We start from the raw sequence: 10,586 nt of genomic DNA on the forward strand, positions 1-10,586 counted from the left end.
GTCTGGGGTACAATCCCCAGCCCTAGTACCTCAATGAAACAAAACAAAACAAAAAAACATACACCAAAAAAATAACAACCAAAAAAACACCTGCCCAAGTTGCTTGCTCAGACTAGAGGCACAGAGGACTGACAAGGAAGAATGAGAAAAAAATATCTGGGAGAGTGCCCATCATCAATGTTTCATCAATGGACAGTTCTCTCATACTGACATGTCAAAAATACATTTTGAAGAATAAAGAATACCCTTGTTCATTGTAAATATATATTTTATTTTTTTTAAAAAGATACTTAGATAACATAAATGTTACATAAAAAATAAAGGGGATTCCCATATGCCCTGCTTCCTACATCTCCCACATTCTCCCACATTGGCAACATCCTTCATTAGAGTGGTACATTCATTACAGTCAATGAACACATTTTGGAGCATTGCCACTGTATTAGTCAGCCAAAGGGATGCTAATGCAAAATACCAGAAATCAGTTGGTTTTTAGGAAGGTATTTATTTGGGGTAGGAGCTTACAGTTACCAGGCATACTTAGCTTACAGTTAAGTAGCATAAGTTACTTAACTCACCAAAGTCTATTTCCACTTGTTGGGGCAAGATGGCTGAGTATGTCTGCCAGGGTTTAGGTTTCCTGGGTTCCTCTCTTCCTTTTGCTCATTTCTCTCCTGGTTCAGATCCTCTGTTTTCTCCTCAAGTCAGCTATATACTATGAGGCTCTCTAGGCTTTGCCTCTCTCCACAAGGCTAGCTGTCGACTATCATGTGACTTGCTCTGTCTCTCTCCCTGGGGCTCGATTCTCCCTGGGCTCAGCTGCTCTGCTCCTCTGTGTGCTTACTTCCCAGGCTCCAGCTCAAAAAACCCTCAATTCTGTCCTTTGCCATGTCTTTTATCTGTAAGTCCCCACCCACCTAGGGGCAGGGACTCAACATCCTATTGACGTGGCCCAGTCAAAGCCCTAATAATAATGTAATCAAGTAAAAGTAAAACCTCTGAATCCAATACACTCTAATATGTCCAGAGGAAAAGACCAGTTTACAAACATAATCCAGTACTTCTTGGAATTCATCAATAATTTCAAACTGCTACAGCCAGTAAACATGGATTATAGTTAACATTGTAGTTTACACTCTCTCCTGCACAATTTTTGTAGATTATGGGAAGATATATATAATGACCTCTATCTGTCATTGCAATGTTGTTTAGGACAATTCTGTAGTCCCCAAAATGCCCCTGTATTACACGTTTTTCCTTTTCCCTCCCCTCAGAACCTACAGTGGCCACTGCCTCCACATCAATGATGTAAGTTCTTACATTGCAGAATCACAATAAGTCTATAGCAGAATACCAATAAGTCTACTTTGGTCCATAGTTAATTCTCAATCCTGAGGATTCTGGGATGGTGATACCCACTCCACCTCTAATTGAGAGGGTACTTCGATCCCATAGGGCAGATGGATGGCTCTCTTCCTTGCAGTTGTAGACCCTCTCAGGTCCTAGGGATGGTTGTTGTCCATCATCATTACTTGAATTTCTTGTATTTGTGCCCATATAATAAATTTTATAGTCTCTATGAATATTATGACAACATGCAAGTTATGCAATGTATACTATATTGAAGGGCAAATCAGATAGTAGAGGACCTAATGTTTTGGGAAATGCCTCTCAAGCCTATTTCTGCATTGTTGATATATACAATTTTGGAAGCAAAAGACAGAATCTTGTAGGATTTCCGGAATGATATTTAACTATGAATAAAGGTAGCCCACTAACGCAGGCCGATTACACATAAATGAGTAACTTCTATAAAAACAACAGTCTCTCATCATCATTACAGAGGTGTAGTGTTGACCCAACTTCCTCCACAAGGAATTGGAGTAGACTTTCTTGCAAAAAACACAGTCCTGGTTGCTTTCATAGCTGCAGCACAACTTGTTCCAATATTTATACTGAAATTTTAGTGAGTCACCTATTCCACTTGCATATTCCGATCAAATGACATCCAAGACATCGGTAGATCATCACCCTGATTGTATGTGAGCCAAACGCTTGGCCTGGCACCAAGTCCAGGCAATCAATTAGTTTATAGGTCTCTTTGTGGCACACTATGTGAAGGAGGGCCAGGAATTGGCCATTTTTCTGGTCCTATCTTTTTTCTCATCTTCTCACCCACAATTTCCACTTCTGTGCTATCTTTCAATGCCTCTAAAATGAGATTAAGGTTTGTAGTGAGAGCCCGAAGACGTGGAAACCAGCAATGAGAGAAATAGGCAAGAAATCTTGTTCATCTCTCTTTCTACTAAGAAAGAAGTCCCTTTCCGAATTTTCTATACTGAAGTGATATTCAGTTTGGTGCTTAATATACTCTTTAAGCAAATTCCATCCATGGGACACACCTGTTTGTCTGTACCATCATCATAGTGGTACATCATACTGCTTGAAATGGTTCATCAGTCCTTTCACCAAGTTCTGGGTAACCAAATGAGTAATCAAAGTTCAGTCAAGGATTTCCTTGGCTTCCTCATCTTTCCAGTCCTGGGCCTCATCCTCAGCCCCTTCCTCCACCTCTAAAGAAACCTTGGGTATTACCATCATCACCTTTCACACTGGAAACTTCTTGATCATCTCTCTTTTCTCTATCCTGCCTACTACTTCTTGTGTCATTTTGCCTATTGTTATGTGCTGATTTTGTTTGTTTGTTTCAAGCTGGTATCTTGAGCTGTTCCCAGATCCTGGTCTCTCATGATTTTTTGGTCTTACATCATCTAAGTGGAATGGCCCCACCTTGTGTTTATTAGCTCTCTTTTGTTGTTTACTGGACTGAGCTCCATCTGCAGTGGCATTCTCACCAGGACCCTCTAATTTTGTTTCCCAGATTTCTTTGAAATCACTAGCCTTGTTGGATTTCTTTTTCCGGAGTTTCCTACTTTTATAATCTTGGGAGCATTTAGCCTTGCCTCCAGGGTTTCCAGCGCGGGGCCGTGGCTGAGGCCCTGTCCCGGTGGGGTCAGGTGCTGGGGAGGTTTTTTGGTCCAGGGGTTCTCCTCAGGGGGAGGCAGTGGGGGCTGCAGCTTCTCCTCAGGGGTCGCCGCCGTCGCCGCCTCTTCCGGGGTGTCCTCGGCCGTAGGGCTCTCGGCTACGGCAGTGGCTCCCCGCCGAAGGGGACCCCGGGCCCGCGCCTTGCGCGCCAGGAGAGTGGCAGGGGCCTCACGGGCACGCCCTCTGGGGGCCAGCGCCGGCGGCGGCTCTCCGCCCCAGCGTCGGTGGCGCCTGCGGCCCTCTCGGGGCTCTCAGCCTCCTCGCTCTCAGGGTCGGGCGGGGTGAGTGCTCCGCCGGTTGGCTTGCCCTGTCCACAGTGACTCCTCAGCAGTCCCTATCGCGGCTTCTCCCGAGAGTGCGCGGCGGGCACCCCAGGCCGAGGAGACGTCGTCCCCTTCCCCAGTCAGGAGCGCCCAGGGCCAAGCAGCCCTATTGCCGGCCTCTGTGCCGGTACACCTAAGCTGCGGCCTGTCGCCCTGATAAGGTTTTAGTATCCAGAATACATAAAGAGACCCTATAACTCAACAATAAAAAGGCAAATTTTTTTATTTTTTAATAAAAATAAAATATTTTAATTTTAAAAAATAAAATTATTTTTCAATAATTTTTTATTATTAAAAATATATACATAAAAGAATTGTGTAGACATTTCTCCAAAGAGGATATACAAATGGCTAAAAAGCACACGAAAAGATACTCAACATCACTAGCTGTTAGGGAAATGCAAATCAAAACCACAATGAGATCGTTACACATACACACACAATTACAACTGTTGGACAGGATGTGGAGAAATAGGAACACTCATTTATTGCTGGGAGGAATGTAAAGTGGTGCAGCTGCAGTGGGAGAGAGTTTGGCAGTGCCTCAGGAAGCTCAGTATAGAATTACTTGATGTGACAATCCTACTACTAAGTATATACCCAAAAGAACTGAAAGCAGGAGCTTGAACAGACATTTGCACACAAATGAGCATAGCTGCATTATTTACAATTGCCAAAAGATGGAAGCATTCCAATTGTCCCTCAACTGATGAATGCATATACAAAATGTGGTATACACATACAATGGAATATTATTCAGTCATAAAAAGGAATGAAGTGCTGATGCATGTGACAACATGGATGAACCTTGAGGCTATTATGTTGAGTGAAACAACCCACGCACAAAAGGATAAATACTGTATGATCAAACTAATATGAACTAATTATAATAAGCAAACTCATAGAGATAGAATCTAGAATATGTGTTACCAGGGGATAAGCTGGAGTAGATAATGGGAACCTGCGGCTTAATATGTACAGAATTTGCATGTTGGTTGTTTATAAGGGTTTGGAAAAGGGTAGTAGTGACAGAAGCACATTATTGTGAGTGTAACTAAGAGCTCTGAACTATGAATGTGAATGTGGTTGAAAGGGGAAGTTTTAGGTCATGTATGTTACTAAAATGAAAGAAGATAAAATGTGGCACTGTAGAACATAGTGAACCCTGTTGTGGATGATGGACTGAGGTCAATAATACAAGATAAGAATGTTCTTTCATGAATTATAACAAAGTATAATGGTATTACAAGGTGTTAATAATAGAGTAGTAAATGGGAGAAAATACACCTAATGTAAACTATGGACAATAGTTATTAGTATGATGTCAATATTCTTTTTTTTTTTTTTTTCCCCCTATCTTGTTGTGTCATTGTCTTTTTGGTGCATAGCTTCTCCACACAGGAACCTGTACCTCACTGTGCAGGTCTGGGACACCTTTTTTCTTTTTTTACCAGGAGGTCCTGGGGATTGAACTAGGTCCTCTGTATGGTAAACAGGAGCTCAGTTGCTTAAGCCACAGCTGCTTCCCTCAGTATTTTTTTATCACTTGTAACAAAGGTACCACACTAATGCAAAGTATCAACAGTAGGGGGATATATGGGAACACTGTATTTTTTACCTGACTTTTCTGTAAACCTAAACGTCTCTAATAAAATAAATAAATAAATAAATAAATAAATAAATAAATAAATTAAACATTATGCTAGGTTAAAGAAACCAGAGACAAAGTATTACATATAGTATGACTACATTTATATGAAATGTAAATATAAATAAATCTGTAGATACAAAAATAGATTAGTGATTATGTAAGGCTGAGGAAGGATAGAGAGACTGAGGGGCATGGGGTTTTTCTTTTTGGAGTAATGAAAATGTTCTAAAGTTGATTGTGGTGATGAATGCATGACTTGGTGATTATACTAAAAGCCACTGACTGTTACACTTTGAATAGATTGTATAGTATGTGAATATATCTCAATAAAACTGCTTTACCTTCAGATCCTCATTACTTCTAGTTTTCTATTCAGGGTTGAGTTGTGTCCTCCAAAAATATATGCTTAATTCCTATACCCCAATCCCACGAACGTGACCTCATTTAAAAATAAGGTCTTTGAAGATGTAATTAAAGATGAGGCCAAATTGGATGAGGGACTATCCTTATAAGGATCGGTATCCTTATAAGAAGAGGCCAAGGGACAGACAGAAAGAAAAGACAGCAGGTGAAGAAAGAGGCAGAGATTGGCACTATGCTTCCAAAAGCCAGGGAACTCTTAGGATGGCCAGTAACCTCCAGAAGGCAGGAAAGAAGCATGAACAGATTTTTCCCTAGAGACTTTAAAGGGAACATGGACCTGCCAATACCTTGATTTCAGATTTCTAGGCTTCAGAATTGTAGACGATAAATTTCTGTTGTTTTAAGCCTTCCAGATTGTGGTACTTTGTTATGGCAGATTGTGGTACTTTGTTATGGCAGCCCTAGAAAATACACAGCTCTTCTAATCCATCTATCTCTCCTCTATTGCAATATATCTTACAAATGGCTACAAGATGCATCTTTCCAAAGAGCAGTCCCGGAATTCACCCTTCAGATATAAAAGATTTTAGTTCACTGGTCTTCCCTTCAACTATAGCCTTTCATACTTTTTAAAATGGCATCTTCCTTGAATTATAGTCATTTATGTGCTTGTTTGATGTGATGTCCAGTAAGAAAATGAGACTGGTTTCTACAAGCCATTTGATATAATCAGCTTCATGTTTTTTAATATGGTTACATCAACTAACTGATTAATCATCTGCCATTGGAACAGAATTTGAGGAGCATTACTAACATTTTTGCAGACCGATAATGAACATGTCCAATGACCCAGAACAAACTCCCAGTAACCCAGCAGTGACCTAATAAGAAAAGCCCTACATTTGAAAGGAGAGAGCTTTTTTAATGACCATAAAATCACCTTTGGAAAGTTGCCTTAGGGCCAACATAAGAAGTAGACAGATTCTCGGAATTAGGGCCTTAATGACATAATTACTACCACCCTCCTTATTTGGTCTGATTCATTAAATCCTTGGTTTCCACTGACTAAGTCCAGTTCTTTTGTTGCTCATTGAGGTAATAAATAGTGACTGGCACCTTTCTCCAACCACCCATTTGATTAGCTTAAAATGACCTCATACTAATTTTACATACTAGCGTGACTCAGACTGATGTCATCAAATCCTGTTAAACCACTGTTGATACCCCCTGGCAATCAGCACTTTCCCAAAAGCTTCAACAGTGAATATTCTTAAAGCCTTTTGTTCTAACTTTTTAAATTTTTTTTGGATGTTGAACAATAGGCTTTAGCCTTGAGTTGATTAAGTCTCTGTTGACATATTAAGTCTCTAATTTTAAGTGTCTTGCATGCAAACAACTTGTTGAGAATGATCCACCCACTCATTTCCAGATTTTAGTAAAGCTTTACTAATATGAAATTAAAATTAAAAAATTTACATTCAAGAATCAAATTACTCTGGTTAAAGAATATTAGTCATTGTATCAATTCATGAATTATTAATAATAACACCTGATATTTGTATTGCTTTTTTTATTTCATCAAAGCACTTTCACATTTATTATCTCAATAATTGCTTGAGGTAGGTAGGGAAAGCATATTATCTCCATTGTTGACAACGGGATAAGCAAATTGATCAAGTTCAATTAGCTAGTTCATTGGCAGAAATAGAACTCTAGTCTTTTTTTTTTAAGATTTATTTATTTCTCTCCCCTTCCCTCCCCACCCTGGTTGTCTGTTCTCTGTGTCGGTTTGCTGCGTCTTCTTTGTCCACTTCTGTTGTTGTCAGCGGCACGGGAATCTGTATTTCTTTTTGTTGCATCATCTTGTTGTGTCAGCTCTCCGTGTGTGCAGCATCATTCCTGGGCAGGCCGCACTTTCTTTCGCGCTGGGAGGCTCTCCTTACAGGGTGCACTCCTTGCGCGTGGGGCTCCCCTACGCGGGGGACACCCCTGAGTGGCAGGGCACTCCTTGCACGCATCAGCACTGCACATGGGCCAGCTCCACACGAGTCAAGGAGGCCCGGGGTTTGAACCGCGGACCTCCCATGTGGTAGACGGACGCCCTACCCACTGGGCCAAGTCTGCTGCCCACTGGGCCAAGTCTGCTGCCCTCCAGTCTTGTAGTTTACTTAAACTATGGGTTGATGCTAAGAAATGCTTCTAATTATCAGTAAGCAATATCTTAAAGTTTAAAAAAGCTGACTGTTGATCCTAGGAAATAGAGGAAATCAGAGCTAGGATGAGAAGGGATGAGGGAAGAAGGGAAGAAGAGAAAGGAAGAAGAAAAATTTATTTAAGCAGACATCAAATCTCAACTCTCCAAATCCAAAGAGAAATGTCTTAGCTGGTTTTACAAAAATAATGGGTATCAGTAGTTTTAAATTTACTGCTTTCTCTTCATAGGAGTTCCTCTTTTTGCAGGAAACTTCTAGGCTTTTTTATACCACCACACAGAGCACCTAGAATTTAAATGGTGGAGATATTGTAAAAGTTAAGAACTGTCAAATCAAAGAAGCAAAAACACACACATGGGAAAAGTAATCTGTGCAACAGACAAGATCAGACTAACTTAAGGGACAAAGATTCCTCTGTGCTTTAAGGTCCCCTCCATGGGCTTTAAAATAGCCCTAACTGCTCCAGTTATCTCTCCTTTTCTGCTGGTATCAACCTGCTACTAGGTGTGTGAGTAGCTTTCTACCTACTCTTCAGGTGCCGGCTTATTTCTCTCTGTCTTAATCATTCCCATCCCTGGCCCATTACCCAGTTGAATAGATTACTCATGTGTTTGACTCTTTTTAAAAAAAAAAACTCATTCTTAGGTTGATTTGGAAACCTAACAAGATTGAGAATTTGGGCCTGGTGTTGAAAATGCAAGTGTTAAAAAGTAAATTATACTTAATATATTTTCTTACTGGGTTTCCTAAAGCAGCCCAGCTTGCTGGCCGGCTGGCCCCTTATAATAAATTACTGAAGGATGTATTGAGCATGTATTTTGTGTTCTATACCATAATAGGCATACATAATAAAGGTTTATGCTTGACAAGTGAAATCACTGGTTTCTATGATTTTATAATCATATTCATAATGATTATGTTCACAATCATTTTCCCATTTAACCTCACAAGAGCCTCTGATAGGATATCATATGTCTTATATTTTGGCATATGAAAAAAGAGAGGAACACAAGTGTAAAGGAATTTGCCTAAAAGTCTCCATTTTGGGAAGTGGATTTGACCCAATGGATAGGTGTCCACCTACCACATGGGAGGTCCAAGGTTCAAACCCAGGGCCTCCTGACCTGTGTGATGAGCTGGCTCACATGCAGTGCTGAGACACGCAAAGAGTGCTGTGCCACGCAGGGGTGTCCCCTGTGTAGTGGAGCCCCACGCGCAAGGAGTGCGCTCCGTAAGGAGAGCTGCCCAATGTGAAAGAAAGTGCAGTCTGTCCAGGAAGGGCGCCGTGCACACGGAGAGCTGACACAGCAAGATGACGCAAGGAAAAGAGACACAGATTCCCGGTGCCGCTGACAAGTATACAGGTGGACACAGAAGAACACAGAGCAAATGGACACAGCGAGCAGACAACTGGGGCGGGGGGTGAAGAAATAAATAAAAAATAAATCTTTTTAAAAAAAGTCTCCATTTGCTAGTTAATGACCAAGTTATGGACATTTCTATTGCATTCCATTGTCTGGGTACTTCACCAAGAAAAGGTTTAAAAAAATTTTTTTTTAATTAATCATGGATTCTTTATACCTAAAGGGAAGGTAGAGGGTGTGGGGTATGTCTGTAAACTTTGTGTGTGTGTGGAAAAGGCTCTTTAATTGTACACAGTTCAGTGCTCACATTCCTGGGCCCCATTGAACAGAGTTCTATCTTTTGGGTATGTCTCCAATTTCAATGAGTTTGGCTCCAGCTAACAATTGCATCATCAAACCAGATGTTACAGTTGGGGAGATACCCAATTCCACTGAAGTTCCTCTGTTGCATGCAAGAGTCCATTCTCATCTAGTGGAAAGGATCAAGCAGAACCTGATGACATGATTCCAAACAGTGGTATCTGACAACATACTAAGAAAATAGAGTTAGTACATAGTACCTTCTCCCTAAATTGGATTTTCCTTTCAGTTTCTGAATTTCTGGTAGAACCCACAGAAAGGTTTGATAATGTCTAAAAATTTGATTCCCATGGTAGTGGCTGGGGAGTTTGGTGGAGTCTATGGCCCCGATATTCCCTCCAGTGCAGTCCCCCTCTTGGGGCCTGGCTGCTGGCTACCAGTGCCCTCCAACTGGCCCCTTGCAGGCCCCAGAATGGCAAACTCTTGATCCAGAGTTTTAGTTAGTGTGAAAGGTTAGACAAATTGTAACAGAACTTTAACTCAATTTGGAGACAAATTTGCAGGGTAAATATGAAATGATATTAAAGAATTACATAAGAATATATTGGCATAGTAACTAAGGATTGGAGATTATGGGCATTTATATTAAATTTTTTATTTCTTGGGATATAGCATGTATTCACTGAATACAGTTCAATGACTTTTTACATATATGCACATCAGGGTAAGCACCACTCAGATCAAGATATAGAATATTTCCAGCAGCCAAGAATGTTTTCTTATGTCTCTTCAAGATCAATATCTAACCTCCTCCACCTAGAGCTCAAATCTATTCAGCATTCTATAACATGTATTAGTTTTGCTTTGCTTACTCTTTATTGTCATTTGGTTGGAACCAGACAGTACATAGTTTTTGTAGTCTGCTTCTTTTGCTCAGCGCAATGTCCATGTTGTTGTGTAAAGCAGTAGTATGTACTTTTTAATTGTCACGTAGTATTCCATTGAATGACTATACCTTTATTTATTTATCTATTTTTTATTTATCACATTTATCCAAGTATGATTAGACACTTGGATTGTTTCCACTTTTTTTGATGTTATAACAAAGTCACAATAAACTTTTTTGCATATGTCTTTTGGATGTTTATATAAGTTTATTATCTTGGATATATAGTAGGAAGGGAATTGCTGGATTACAAGGTAGATATATATTAAACTTTAGTAGATATTGTCAAAGAGTTTTCCAAACTGACAGTACAAATTTGTACAATGTATGCAATTTCTAGTTGTTCCACAGGATTCAACTGTGCTAAGCTTTGAGGATACA

General features: G+C 40.2%; 1 pseudogene; it reads right to left on the bottom strand.

The window, feature by feature from the left end:
* Positions 1 to 1,971: 1,971 nt before the first annotated feature.
* Positions 1,972 to 5,921, bottom strand: LOC101427428 (la-related protein 1B-like; annotated as a pseudogene).
* Positions 5,922 to 10,586: the final 4,665 nt, after the last annotated feature.

This window comes from Dasypus novemcinctus, chromosome 5 (genome assembly GCF_030445035.2).
Source record: "Dasypus novemcinctus isolate mDasNov1 chromosome 5, mDasNov1.1.hap2, whole genome shotgun sequence".
Taxonomy (NCBI): Eukaryota; Metazoa; Chordata; class Mammalia; order Cingulata; family Dasypodidae; genus Dasypus; species Dasypus novemcinctus.